General features: G+C 39.7%; 1 protein-coding gene across 1 annotated transcript in view; it reads right to left on the reverse strand.

Moving 5' to 3' along the window:
- Positions 1-6,389, reverse strand: part of LOC131236846 (proteasome subunit beta type-7-B) — a 28,143-nt gene extending 21,754 nt beyond the window's left edge. The window contains exon 1 of the mRNA XM_058234328.1: positions 6,236-6,389. The gene's annotated coding sequence lies outside the window, so the exon portion shown is untranslated. The remainder of the gene's footprint in view (positions 1-6,235) is intronic.
- Between the last annotated feature and the right edge of the window lie 7,741 nt (positions 6,390-14,130).

The following is a 14,130-nucleotide window of genomic DNA, read 5'->3' on the forward strand; positions in this document are numbered from 1 at the left end:
ACTTCATTTTGAAAAGGCACTGATTACAATGGAGGTGAGAAGACCCCATAACAAGCAAAGGGCGAAGTGCCCCTTCATTGCTAGAGAAAGGATAACAGTATTAGAAGTTTAGAACATAGCGACAAAGGGAAACAAGATACCCCAGAGGAAATCTCTATAAACTCATCAAAACAATGAAACCAAGCTTCCATGGTTCTGTATTCTCGAAAGAATCCCAACAAGGTATTTTTTAGAGGACCCTTTTACAATAAGTGGGCTGGAAGAGATAACAACAATGAGTAGGTGATGTCGGACCGATGCATGAACCAAACATCATGTGAGATCGAGTAGCAAAATTAAAATAATTAACAAAAAACACAAACCTTGCCATAGTCATCACAAATACCATGAAAACCAAAAGAAGATCATGCGTAATCCTAGCCTAGGTTACCAACATCGCCACACAAGATCATTAAATAAAAGGAAACTAGGATCTAATGGATGTAAGGACATCCAATTAGCATAGGGTCAAGTTTATGTCAAAGTAAAAGACCTAATTGAACCCATGGTAAAATTAGGGTTAGGAGAATTGGGGAAATATAGGAATTAGGGTTTATGGGATCAAATTGGGTGAGGGGATTAAATGATTTATAGGTTAAGATGTGGGAATTAGGGTTTGGGATATGAGGGGTGTAAGGATTTTGGGTGAATTGAAGAATGGGAAAAGTTAGGGTCTGGGTAATTTGGGAAAGCAAGAAAGTTAGGGATTTTAGGTTTAGGGCTAGGGTTTTGATAATGGAAGAAGATGGCTTTGATTTAAGGGAGATGGGAAACCCAAAGGGGCAAGGTATGGCTGTACGGCTAACCCAAGGAGTTCACACATGTGGTTGTACGGTCACACGTGTGGCTTGGTTGGATGGGTTTAGGTTTTTTAGGGTTTGGATTGTGGATGGGTATGGGAAAGTAAGGCTTAGGAGAAGATGAAAATTTGAGATGGGAGAATCGAAGAACTTTGAAGACAATACCACGATGGAGTGAAAATGGATGATGATGTGGGGATAGATGAATACCTCGCACTTCCGTTGATGAAGATTAGCCTTACACCAATCTCCCTTCCAAATCATATGGAAGTATCTTCAAATCTCATGAAAATGGAAGAAGGAAAAAAAAAAAAAAGGAGCAAAACTTTTTTTTTTTTCACAAAAATCCAATGATCGTTATTGCCGATAATATCGCCGATAACCGGAAATGCAGGGGAAACAAGGAAAAACATGAGGAAAACGCTGGAATCTTTTAGCGAAACTTCAAGAGATGCCTACATACATATATTTGCATATTTAGGAATAAAAAAAAATTATAAAAAGAATGCATACATAATAAGTTTTCATTTAATGAAAATCTAAAAGCATGCGCTATCATAAGAAATCACTTCAATAATAACCAAAATTCTACTATCCATCCAATCATCCATCCAAACCATCACGTCCAACCATCTAATCCATTCATCCAACCATCTAATCCATCCATCCAACCATCCAATCTATGCATCCATTCCAAACTTTTGTGGGCCGAAATAAGTTTTTAATGGTGGGCATTCTGTGACCACTATTTCATGTGGGGTGGTCCACTTGAGACATTAGATTGGTGGGAATTCATATAATTGTCTTACATGATGAGAACGGCTTATCATTTGACATAATGCATTACATAGTGGGTCCAATCTGGTGAGTGGCTCGGATCTCACAAAAGGATTTCATGTGTGAGGACGAGTACTCAGCTATTTAAAAAAATATATAGAATCATCCATTCATTAAGAATTTTGGATTTAAAGTTGTAAGTTGTGACTTGTCCATTCAATTTTCAAGATGAAGAACGGCTCAGATTGTTAAAATATGTCTGCATATATAGAAATCCTCAAATAGGCATGCGAAAAAATCTGGTTGACTAGCATTGTGGCTGCGAGTCTGGCTGTGAGTTTGCGACCACTGTCGGAACCTAATGGGAGGGCCCACCTCAATATATGTATTGTATATCCATGACGTCCATCTTTTTTGCCAGCCTATTTTAGGGCATGGTGCAAAAATTGAAGCAGGTACAAATTTCAGGTGGACCGAACCACATGAAAGTGGTCATTGAATGGCCACCATTAAAAACGTATTTTGGACCACAAAATTTTTCACTCAAGGTGATATTTGTTTTTGCCTTTCATCCAGGTCTATGTTACCTTATCAGTAGGTTTGATGGTCAATAAACACTAGAGTAGACCTTAGGAAGTTATAAATGGTGAGGGTCCAATGGCCATTGTTTCATGTGGCGTGGTCCACCTAAAATTTGTATTTGCTTCATTTTTTGGATCATGCCCTACAATAACCTGGCCAAAATGATGGACAACATGGATATACAATTCATACATCGAGGTGGGCCCTATAGTCAGGGTTCCATCCACTTGGATGGTTTCGGGTCGCAACTTAAGCCGCGCTCCCCTGCCAGGAAGTTCTCGAGAAAGCGACAATCCATCGATTGGTAGAGACGAGTTGTGCACCAGAGAGGTTCACGGGACCCTAACAGCGGGCCTACCTAGATGCATTTCATTGTATACCCATGCCATACATTTATTTTTTCAGATCATTTTAGGGCATTAGGCAAAAGATGAAGCAGATCCAAATCTCAGGTGGACCACACCACAGGAAACAATGGTCATTAAATGGACACCATTAAAAGCTTCCTGGGGGCCACAAAATTTTTATCAAGCTGATATTTATGTTTGCCCTTCATCCAAGTCTACGTGGCTTAATGAATAAGTTGGATGGAAAATAAACATTACGGTGGGCCCAAATAAGTTTTTAATGATAAGCATTCAATCACCACTGCTTCCTTTGGTATGGTCCACCTGAAATGTGGATATGACTTATTTTCAGGCTCATGCCCTTAAATGACCTTACAAAATAGATGGACGACGCGGATAAAGCACGTAATATTATAGTGTGGCCCATGGGGCATTAAAGGTGAGCCATTGCATATTGCAAATCGCACCAGTGTTGTTGGGCGTGGATTCGCTACTGACAAGCTGAGTAGCGAGACCAAGTTCTGCTACTGAAGTGACGTCACCAAGTTCTATGGGCCCCACCATGATGTATGTTTTGTATCCATGCCGTCCGTCTATCTGGAGAGATCATTTTAGGGTAATATACAAGAATGAGTCACATCCAAAGCTCCAGTGGACCCCACCAGAGAAAACAGTGGGGAGAGTGACACCACCGTTAAAAACTTCTAAAGTCCACAAAAGTTTTATATCAATATGATATTTATGTTTTTCCTTCTTTAATGTCTTTGTTAACTTTTGAATAGGTTGGATTTCGAGAAAACATCATTGTGGGGCCTTAGAAAGTTTTCTACGGTAGGCATCAATCTTCCAGCTGTTTTCTTTGGTGGGGTCCACTAAAGATTTGGATCTGCCTCGTTTTCTGGATCATGCCTTAAAATAATATATCCAAATGAATGAACGTTGCGGATACAACACATAATATTATAGTGTGGCCCATAGGGCATTAAAGGTGGGCCATTCCATAGTCGCAAATTGCGCCAGCATTGTCCCGTCAAAAAACGAAAGTGGAAGCAATTTGGGGAAAAAAGGGTTCCAAACGCACCGTTTCAAAACCCTATTCTCCTGGCCAAATCTCGACCAAAAATCGCTGAAGATTCGCCAAAATCCCTATTACGTTTGAAATATATTATCCAATCGAAGGAAAAAAGAAAAAAAGAGGGGAAATTGGAGGTTTTTTTCGTGCCTACAACTTTCGATGGATTCGTGATTGGCCTACCAAATACTATTTGCGATCAACCAATCCTCTTCTACAAGTACCAGAAATCACACACTCTCTCTCTAATCTTGAAAGAAATTAAAAATGAAAGATTTTTTTTTTACAAATTTACACCGTCGCCGAAATTCTCGTGGTAAGGTATCTACAACGAATTTATCTCCAACAACCCATTTTATTGCAAAAATCGCCAAAATTTCGGCGACATTTGGAAGAGAAACGAAATTAGTAGGTTTCGGTATCGCCAGTGTGGCGACACCGAAATTATCGGCGATATTATCGATTTCTCGCCGATAACTTAAACACTGGATGGAAGAAGAAAAAAAGAAGAAAAAAGGAGCAAAACTTTTTTTTTTCACAAAAATCCAATGAGGGAGAGAGTCACACACCCACATTCTTTTATAGCTCTAAGAAGTTTCAATAATTACAATAACCACCCTGTCTTGTGAACTTTAACGAAAATATCCCTAGTCTAAATAAAATCCTACATGATCAGTTCAAAATTAAAGACATTGGTCTTTTAATTTTTTTAAAAAGGAATTGAAGTTGATCGCTCCAAACAGGGCATCGTTCTTTTCCAAAGAAAGTACACCTTAGAGATTCTTGAAGATTGTGGTTTTCTTAGAGCTTGCCCGACCACTTTTCCAATAAAACAAAACTTGAAGCTCATAAATGCCACTAGAAGCATACTGGCAGGATCCAACCAGTTATCATCGTCTCATTGGTCGCCTAATATATCTCACAATTACACGACCGGATATTGTCTATCCGGTGAACATTCTAAGTTAGTCGCCGTTTAATTACAGGTTACTGCATCCTGTCGGGCTCCTCTCCCATTTCGTGGAAGTCTAAGAAGCAGTCCACGGTCTCATGCTCTTATGCCGAAGTTGAATATCGAGCCACCCCACTCGAGCCCGGTGTGAAAATGCCCCTGCATTAATCACCCCTAGTGAGGAGTCTTGAACGCAAGACCTCTCACTTTGATACTAATTTGACACAAGACAATTAACCACTTGCTCTAAAAGCTCGAACTGATAGAGATTGGCGAATCAATCCATTTATTTCATAAGCCATGCTCCACATCCCATGGGTTAGGACATCGGCCGAACCCTCCTCATGGGCCCCACCTCACGTGAGCCACCCACCTCACACGGGCCGCCCACCTCGAGTGTGCCCCTGCATCCCACAGGCCACCCCACTCAAGCCTTGTGTGAAAATACCCCTACATTAGATCCATTCGGGTATAATCTATACCATTCATATTCTAACTGATCAACAGTGATGCAAACCCGAAAGGGAAAACAAATAAATCAACAAGAAAATAAAGAGATTGTGAAAAAGATCCAACAATCCTTTAGCCGGATGCTAGAGATCACAAATGCAAGACTGTCATGAAGAGAAAAGAAGAAAATTTCATGTAGAGAAAAGAAGAAAATTTCATGAAGAGAATATTGATCAAGTTGTCTTATTCCATAGGACATAGGTCTTATTTATAATCAACCTTACAATTTGTAACAAAAGATATGAAATCTAAAAATCTATGAAATAGGAAAGCACCTAAGTAACAAAGCATTCTATAATTAAGAAAATGCCTAAAATAAGAAGATACTTTAGATAAGAAAATATTTAAAATTATTCCCTGCCTAAAAATTAAAGATATGAAAGAAAGAGCAGATTTCCTAATTTAGAGATTTGAAAAAAAATGGAAAGTGGTGATGGGCTAAGAAAGGCAGGTGGTCCTTTTCTTACACATAAGTGCGAAGCGTGAGATGCGAGCCTTTCTTCAAATCTTGATCAATCGGCACGTGTGGCCATTTGGTTGCAACAAACAGCCTGCTGATATATTTACCAAGCACATTGTTGCTTCACAATTTCATCATCTTATCTGCAAGTTGGGTGTTCTTAATATTCACACACCAACTTGAGCGGGAGTATTAGGAATCCTACAAATTGATACATCCAGCTAATTGATTGATTCTAATTAATCCCCAAAATCATGGAATTTTATCGCCCACCGTCCAAGTTCATTGCACCATCTTTGTATAAATACCCATTGATGTACATTCAAAAAATAAGAGAAATTACAAGTATATTACAATTTTCTCTGATTTGTCAAATGTCATAGAGTTTCCAAACACAGCCTAAGCAAATTCGTTGACTCGTTCAACTCGTCAGAGTCTTATTGCATCGGTTGTTACATAGATTTAAAATGATAGTGGATTTCTTAAAAAAAAAAGAACCTTGAGGAATTTCGTCGAACGACTAATGTGTGTTGAGAGATAGAGAAATGATGTTTCGAGTTTGCGCATAAAAAAAGATGGTTTCGAGATCCAGAGAAAGTAGTTGGAATTGCAAACGAATCATACAGAATGACGAGGAAACGACTCGAGTTCATGTAAATAATACGACAAATCTCAAATGAGGAAAGGGGTTCTTACCTTTCTTTTTTTCTTCGGTGCTTCTTCTTTTGGAACGCGAGCTCTCCTGCTCGGATCGACTTCGATGTCTGTCTTTTATGTCATTTTCGTGTCATGCAAGAAAACGGACTCGGATTGGGTAGTGTAACACACACTACCGACCTCGGTGGTGTGTTGACGTGGCAGAGTTCTATAACCTCACCGTGATGTATGTGTTATATCTACACCGTCCATCCATTTTTTCAGATCATTATAGGCAAAGAAACAAAAAATGAGGCACATCCAAAGCTCAAATGGACCACAACGCAGAAACAAGTGGGAACGGAGATGCACACCGTTGAAACCATCCTAGGGCCCATCATGATGTTTATTTGCTATCCAAACCGTTCATAATTTCACACGTATCTAGACGAAGGGAAAATAACATTATAAGTTTGATCCAAAACTTTTATGGCCCCCAGAAGTTTTCAAAGGTAAGCATTCAATCCCCACAGTTTTCCTTGGTGTGGTCCACTTTAGCTTTGCATCTGCCTATTTTTGGCTCGTGCCTTAAAATGATCTGAAAAAAATGGTTGGACGGTTTGGATCTATGACATACATAACGGTGGGGCCTACATAACTTTGCCCGTAAACACACCATTTGCTGTGCATCTGTTGTTGGAAGCTGGATGGGCCGCAAAGAGAATCCTGTGAAAAATCCACTACATCCATCAGTTTTGCAAGGAAACAATATGAAAGTTGGATAAAAATCAAGAAGATCCAAAAATCAGTTGGGCCACACAAGATGAGACTGTGGAAACGGAAATGTCCACCATTGAAATCTTCCTGGAGGTGACCATGATGTTTATCTGCTATCCAAACCGTTCATCTGATTACTACCACTCAGATAAACATTAGGCACAAATGTTATCCAGAAACAAACTTCTTTTGCCTCCACAAAGTTTCCAATGGTGGACGTTCAATCCACATTTTTCGTGTGTTATGGCCCACACAAGTTGTGTATCTGTCTGATTTTTAGATTACTTCCGTACTGTAGTCTTGCAAAACTGATGAACGAAGTGGATTTTTCACGGGAATATCTATGGGCCCACACAGCTTCCGACAACGGCTGCCCGGGGCACAAGCAATCCGCTTCGATCCAGGTCAAGATAATGGAATTTGTTTGAGATTTTTCCTACCGTACGTGTCACTTTTAAGCCATGTATCTTATTAAATCCTTCTAAACTTACCTTCTCATACTACTCCTCTGCTGTATGGATCCACATTTGAACCAAAATTGTCATTGGTTCATCAGAAATGTCATTTTTGAAGGAAAGTTGGGCTCCATATGGCTACGGATTATAACCGTAACCATTGAAATTGACCGCGAAGTGAATGAAATTGACCGCAAAGTGAAGAAAATTCACTGCAAAGTGAATAAAGTGAATGAAATTCACTGCGAACTAATTGAAATTGACCGCGAAGTGAATAAAATTGGCCATGGAGTAAATGAAGTGAATAAAATTGACCACGAAATTAATGAAATTCACCACGAAGTGAATGAAGTTGACCGCGAAATGAATGAAATTGACCGCGAAGTGAATAAAGTGAATGAAATTCACCGCAACCTGATTGAAATTGACCGTGAAGTGAATAAAGTGAATGAAATTGACCGCAAACTGATTGAAATTGACCGCGAAGTGAATGAAATTCACCAACTCCTATATAACTTAACCACTTTATTCTTCTAATTTTTTCAAACACTTTTCATGTTAGATACAACTGCTAAAGTTCAAAGGATGAAGAGTTATAATCAAGCTAAAACTTGTTATAAATAGTAAAAATGAAAATAAAATGGATTTTCGACCATCGACCTAATGGAATCTTGAAAAATAACCAAGTTGGTTGGCTAAAGTAACTTCTCCTACCCAAAATCATATATGGTACGTCAAGTAACTCATTCTAGTTTGGGAGATATGCTTGTTAAATGAATAAAGAAAGAAATGAATAAAAAGAGAGAAAAATATTTTTATATGTTTATATATACATATTTACATAAACATGTATTGGAGAAAAATGTGGGGGAAAAAAGTTCTCCTTGTTACAAAAATAAATAAATAAATAAATAAAAATCCGGCGGCACAATCGTTGGACCACGGCACTATTGCCCGCTGGACAGAGCACCGTGGCACTACTGCTGGACTGGCGATAGTGCCACCCATGAAACAGGAAGCGGATTGGCTGGTGTACAGGTGTATTGACGTCAGCAGGTTCTGTGGGTCTTATCATGAAGTATGTGTTATATCCAAACCGTCCATCCATTTGGAGAGCTCGTATTAAGGCTTGAGACGAAAAATAAGACAGATCTAACTATCAAGTGGACCACACTGTGAAAAGTAATGGGGTATTGAATGTCTACCATTGAAACCCTTTTAGGGGTCACAAAAGTTTTGGATGAATATGAAATTTGTTTTTCCTCTTCATCCAGGTCTTTATGACCTTATGAATAGATTGGATGGAAAATAAATGTTATGGTGGGCTCTACGAAATTTTTAACTGTGAAAATCAATATCCCTATTGCTATTTGTGGTGTGGTCCAGTTGATCTTTGGATATGATTCTTTTTTTGGATAATGTTCTAAAATGATCTCGAAAGGCGGATGAACGTTGTGGATATAATAAATACATAACTGTGGGGTTCATGTATCTTTGATATCTTTTGAACCATTCGTACAACTCGGAGTTCGCACACCAGTCAATCCACTTTCGAAAGGAATGGCAGGGGTATTTTGGTCCGGTGAAAAGTCGCCCGTACATCGGGGCATAGTTTGGTATAGTAAGTTTGGACGGGCGTGATAAGGTTGCAGGCTTAAACGTGAGGAGTACAGTAGGGAAAAACTCATTTGATTTTGTTTTGCACCTGTCGTGACTCAAGATCATGCGTGTGGCCCCGCCCACTTTGGGGCCACGTGCTGGGTGGCCAACGATCGGGACCGTCCATTCATGTTGTGGATTGAACGGCCATGACATCCTTCCTCCTCGGTTCAGTGGATGATCTTCTTCAGATGAGCGCGAATTTAGAGTAATCGTCAGTATCCATCACTCACACGTAACCGTCCACCACATGATTACAGGATAACTATCAACATCCATCACTCGCGCACATCTCGCCTGAATGGCTAAGATCGTGCCTAAGATGGCAGGCCACCCCGTCCCACGAACACTATAAGTAAGGCGGGCCATTGACATGAAAAGTTACGCAATTCTTCTCACCCAAAACCAATCACTATTACTTAGATCCGGATTCCTAGCCTGACTTTAGCACTGGAGGGTCCCTGCTTTAGCTAGGGTCTCCTTTGTCTCTTTCTTATGCAGGTGTGTGAAGGTCCAGTGGCTCGGGGAGAGCAAGCAAGTTTTTAGCATCAACAATTACAACTCAGAATAACTGTAGGCACAAATATCATCCTTGATACAAAAGTTCTATGGCCCCCACAGATTCCAATGGTGGCCGTTTCAATCCCTGATGTTTCGTGTGGTATAGCCCACGTGAGTTTGGGACCTGCTATTTTTAGATTTCCATCCTATTGCGGTCTTGAAAAACTGATGGACGAACTGGATTTGTCACCGGCATCACTGTGGCCCCACACAGCGCTTCTGACTGCGGGAACTTCCTGTGCCTGATGTTTAGGCCAGGTAATGATCCTGGCTGCATCTAGAGCTGTCAATTGGCCGGAAGTCCCAACGGGCCATTGGGCTTGGCCTACATTGGTGAAAAGGCCAAGCTATATGTCCTAGAGGGGGGGTGAATAGGACAGAGCCAAATTAAAACTTATAACAGCGGAATAATAAAGAATATGATAGCCAAAGTAAATCACAATGCAGTAAATTAAAATAACCTCAAAATTCAGATCTTGAGAGGTTGATACAAACGTTGTTTTAAGGACAACCTTACACCAAAAACAGAGTTTATGGTAGGACAACCTTATTCCTAGAAAGATCTTTGTATCAAGTCTCAAACCGAAGAGGAAAACAATAATAAATATAAACTGAATTGAAATAACTTGTAATTAAAAATGTATTGTTCTAGGAACAGCCATACACCATAAAAATGGCAGGGCAACCTTGCTGGAACAACTTTCAAAAGAAATTGAAAATCAAGCTGATAAAGGAATAGCAGAAAATAAATTCTAAGCTATTACAACATTCTCACAAAGCTTGAATTAAATAATTACAACATTCACCACCATACAGACATCCCACAAAAGAATAAAAAATTAGAAGAATAAAACAATCAACCACAACACAAGGGTTTATAGTGGTTCGCCTGTGTGTTCACCAACTGTTAAACAACAGCCACACAAAAAGCTACTCCACTCCTAATATCCTCACACAGGGGATATTAGCGTTCACTAAAAATAGGTTTTCCCAGGTTCACCCAAAACCCTTATAATTGTGTCTTTGTATGTGGGCTTATACAATTAAAAACCCCTCTTTCGAGTTTTCCTGGCTTTCCTCGGATAACCAATATAACAAGATTTTTCGCAAATCTTGAAAGAAACCAAAATAGTAGAAAGGAATTTACAATATGTAAAATACCGAATATCTCCTTCGTTGTAGCCGGTAGAACCAAATCAAAGTAGATGATTGAATGTCCAAGTTCAATGTCCAGTACTCGATTACAATGGTTCTAATTCTAATAGATTTTAAATTAAACCAAATAGGGCTTGCCTTAATTGATTTTGATTCCAAAGAAAGAGAATAACAATTCCTCTTTATCAAATCAGATTGGAATAGCAGAAACAAAATCAATTAAAATAAAGCTAAGGAAAGAGAATATTAAATAAGCACACTTAGCTTAGATGGAGCACGAATTATCTCTCGGAAGTTCGACGAAGATTGGCTTGAATACTTTAATTAATTCGATAATTTCTTCGAGATTCGTGCACTATTTATAGGTGAGAAGATCGGGTCTTCGATCGGTCTAGAGTGCTCTTCGACTAGTCGAAGCACTAACAGATATTTGAAAAATTCGACGGGATTTGCTTTGACCGTTCTACGACTGGTCGTAGGTCACCTACGACTGGTCATAGGTCCTGCAAATCTTCGCTGGACTTCGAGTCGAAGATTGTACGACTGGTCGAAGATCAGTCGACACTGTTCCTACGACTGGTCGAACAGATTCCTGGACTAGTCGAAGGCTAACAGATTTTATCCGGAATTTGTAACAAACTCACGACTGGTCGAGGAATTTCTTAGACTGGTAGAAGCAAGTCTAGGACTAGTCGAAGAAGGCCTAGGACTAGTCGAAGAACAGACCAATCACATGTAAAATAAACATTCGGTTTATGTATCCGAAATGACCTACTTCTAAGGTCAACCTATGGTCAATCAAACCTTAATCATGAAGTATGGACATTGAAACATTCGGAACTTGAGACCTTGAAGTATGAGCCTTGAAGTCTTGATGTAGATCAAACCTTGATATAGCTCAATCTTGAAAGTGTACAAACTGCCTTGAACGCTTCTTGAAGTCTTGCAGCTTGAGTCTTGTCTTGTGAGCAGTTCTTTCATTCAAGATTGATCCTTGTACTTGTGAGCAGTTCTTGTTGTGAGCTTAGCTTGTTCATGAATGTTGATCTTTGAAAGAGCTTCACTTAAGTAAGTTATATATAACATAACAGTGATTTTGTCATCACAAATTTGACAACAGACAGGGATATAAACTATAGCACTTACAATTGGGGCATGTTCGAGGTGGCCTATCAGATCCGAGGGTCAAGCTCGGGCTTAAATCAGGATCTTGACTGTAATTTAAGCCGGAATCAAGCTTATCATCCCAAAAGCTCAAAAACCTACCCAGTCTAATATGTCTTTTCTAAATTTAATTTTTCCTCTTTTCTTGTAGACATGAGGCACACTAAAGAATCATTTATCCACATAAATATTCGGGGCTTGGGCTTGGACGGACTCAAGTCAGGTTTTGTCTAAATACCCCGGGTCAGACTCGGGCTGGATTTGCGATTAGGTTCAGAATTGCAGGCTGGGCTTGAACAGAAATCGGCCGGCCCTACGCGGCCCATTGACAGCCCTAGCTGCACCTATTAAGCGAGATGCAGATGTGGCACTACCCTTGCCTATAGCGAGCTCGGCCGAGGCTGAGACACTGAGGGGCCTCTGTGCATGTGTTTTATCCACACCATTCATCCATTTTGCTATATCATTTTAGAGAATAAGCGCCGTTCGTTAAAAACTTCATGGTCGCCACATAAGTTTTGGATCAAGTCGATATTTGTGTTTTCTTTCGTCCAAAGTCTATGTGACCTTATGAACACGTTACAGCCGGTGTGTTTTGTTGGGTTGTTTTGGGTTTCAATGAGAGAGAGAGAGAGAGAGAGAGAGAGAGAGAGAGAGAGAGAGAGAGAGAGAGAGAGAGAGAGAGAGAGAGATCTTTTCTCATATACTCTTACTGATTAATTTCATTGATCTTTTCAATGTATCTTTTGGATTAGTTAGAAATCTACGCAACAGAAATCAGGAAAAGATTTTCCTTTTTATTTATTTTCATATATTAATTACACTTTGCTTGGTTAGCATTGCATAAACTGGGCTTGAGGGGAGTAGACCACCATAAACTTTACACTATTAGAACATATATAAATTAGATACATATACTCAATTAAATTCTCAAAGGAAATATGAAGTTGAGGAATTATAAACCCATATTCAGGTTTTCCATTGGAAACATTAGGTTAGATGTGAAATTTAGAAACTATGAATTTAGGTACCCCATAATAAATCCCTGAAATTCCTACTTTGCAAGCCAACTTTGTAACCTTGCTGGAGTTATTATTTGAAAATTTTTAAATATAAAGTCGAGACCACACGTTGAGCGAGACAGAAAGGAATATCCAACTTCACTTTTTGTCATTGAGACATTTGAAAATTTTCACCACATGCTAACCGTAGGGGTATACATTGAGTCGAACCGAGTCGAGCTGGCCTCAGCTTGACTCGGCTCGAACACTGGCTAACCTCAGCTTGAACTCGACTCGGCTTGGTCCTCGAGCCTGATTGGCCAGCTCGACTCGATTCGGTCGGCAGCTCGGGCTGAGTTCGAGCCAAGATCGAGCCGAGTTCGCCATTGAGGCATTTCCACAAACACATGAACTGCAACTTCAAAAATCCACTGTTTTACAAACAAAGGCAATGTTTTGATAGGTGTTTTATCAAACACCTTCTAAGTAACATAGAAAGCAAAAAAAGAAAAAAAGAAAAAAGGTATTTGTTTAATATACAAGCCTTCCTTGCCACTGGCCACATCTCATTGAGTCATTTTATCAAACAGTTGGTGAGCAACATCAATGGCAAAGTAACCGAGTTACCAAACTGGTTCGATTCGAGCTGGATTTTATCAAACAGTTGGTGAGCAACATCAATGGCAAAGTAACCGAGTTACCAAACTGGTTCGATTCGAGCTGGATTTGATCCAAGTTGAGTCGAGCTGGGGCCTGCTCGAACTCGGCTCGAACTCGAGCTAACTGAGCTAGCTCAGTTCGTGTACACCCAAGAGTCACTCAGGTAGAGTCTTTCGATTCCTCAATTCACAAATGATCGTACGGTATTAGCTGACGGTAGATTCTAAGTTTTATCCGGCAACTTGACTCAAATATATCACATCTAAGTTAACATCACACCTCATCTGAGAATGGTACATATCTGAGAATGGTCTCTCCAGTACTTCTATTTCAACTTACACGTCACCTCACATCATTGCATATCAGTCAGTCATCACAGTGGGACCCACCAAGCCTTTGTCGAGTTGGCTCGTCTAGCAAGCTAGATGCGAAACAGAGAAGTGGGAGTGGCCTACTAAAAAATCTCATTTAGCATCACATAAAATCTTAAAGTCCACGGTTCTCCTGGAACTAATTTTTCATG

Source organism: Magnolia sinica, chromosome 2, assembly GCF_029962835.1.
Source record: "Magnolia sinica isolate HGM2019 chromosome 2, MsV1, whole genome shotgun sequence".
NCBI classification, from domain to species: domain Eukaryota; kingdom Viridiplantae; phylum Streptophyta; class Magnoliopsida; order Magnoliales; family Magnoliaceae; genus Magnolia; species Magnolia sinica.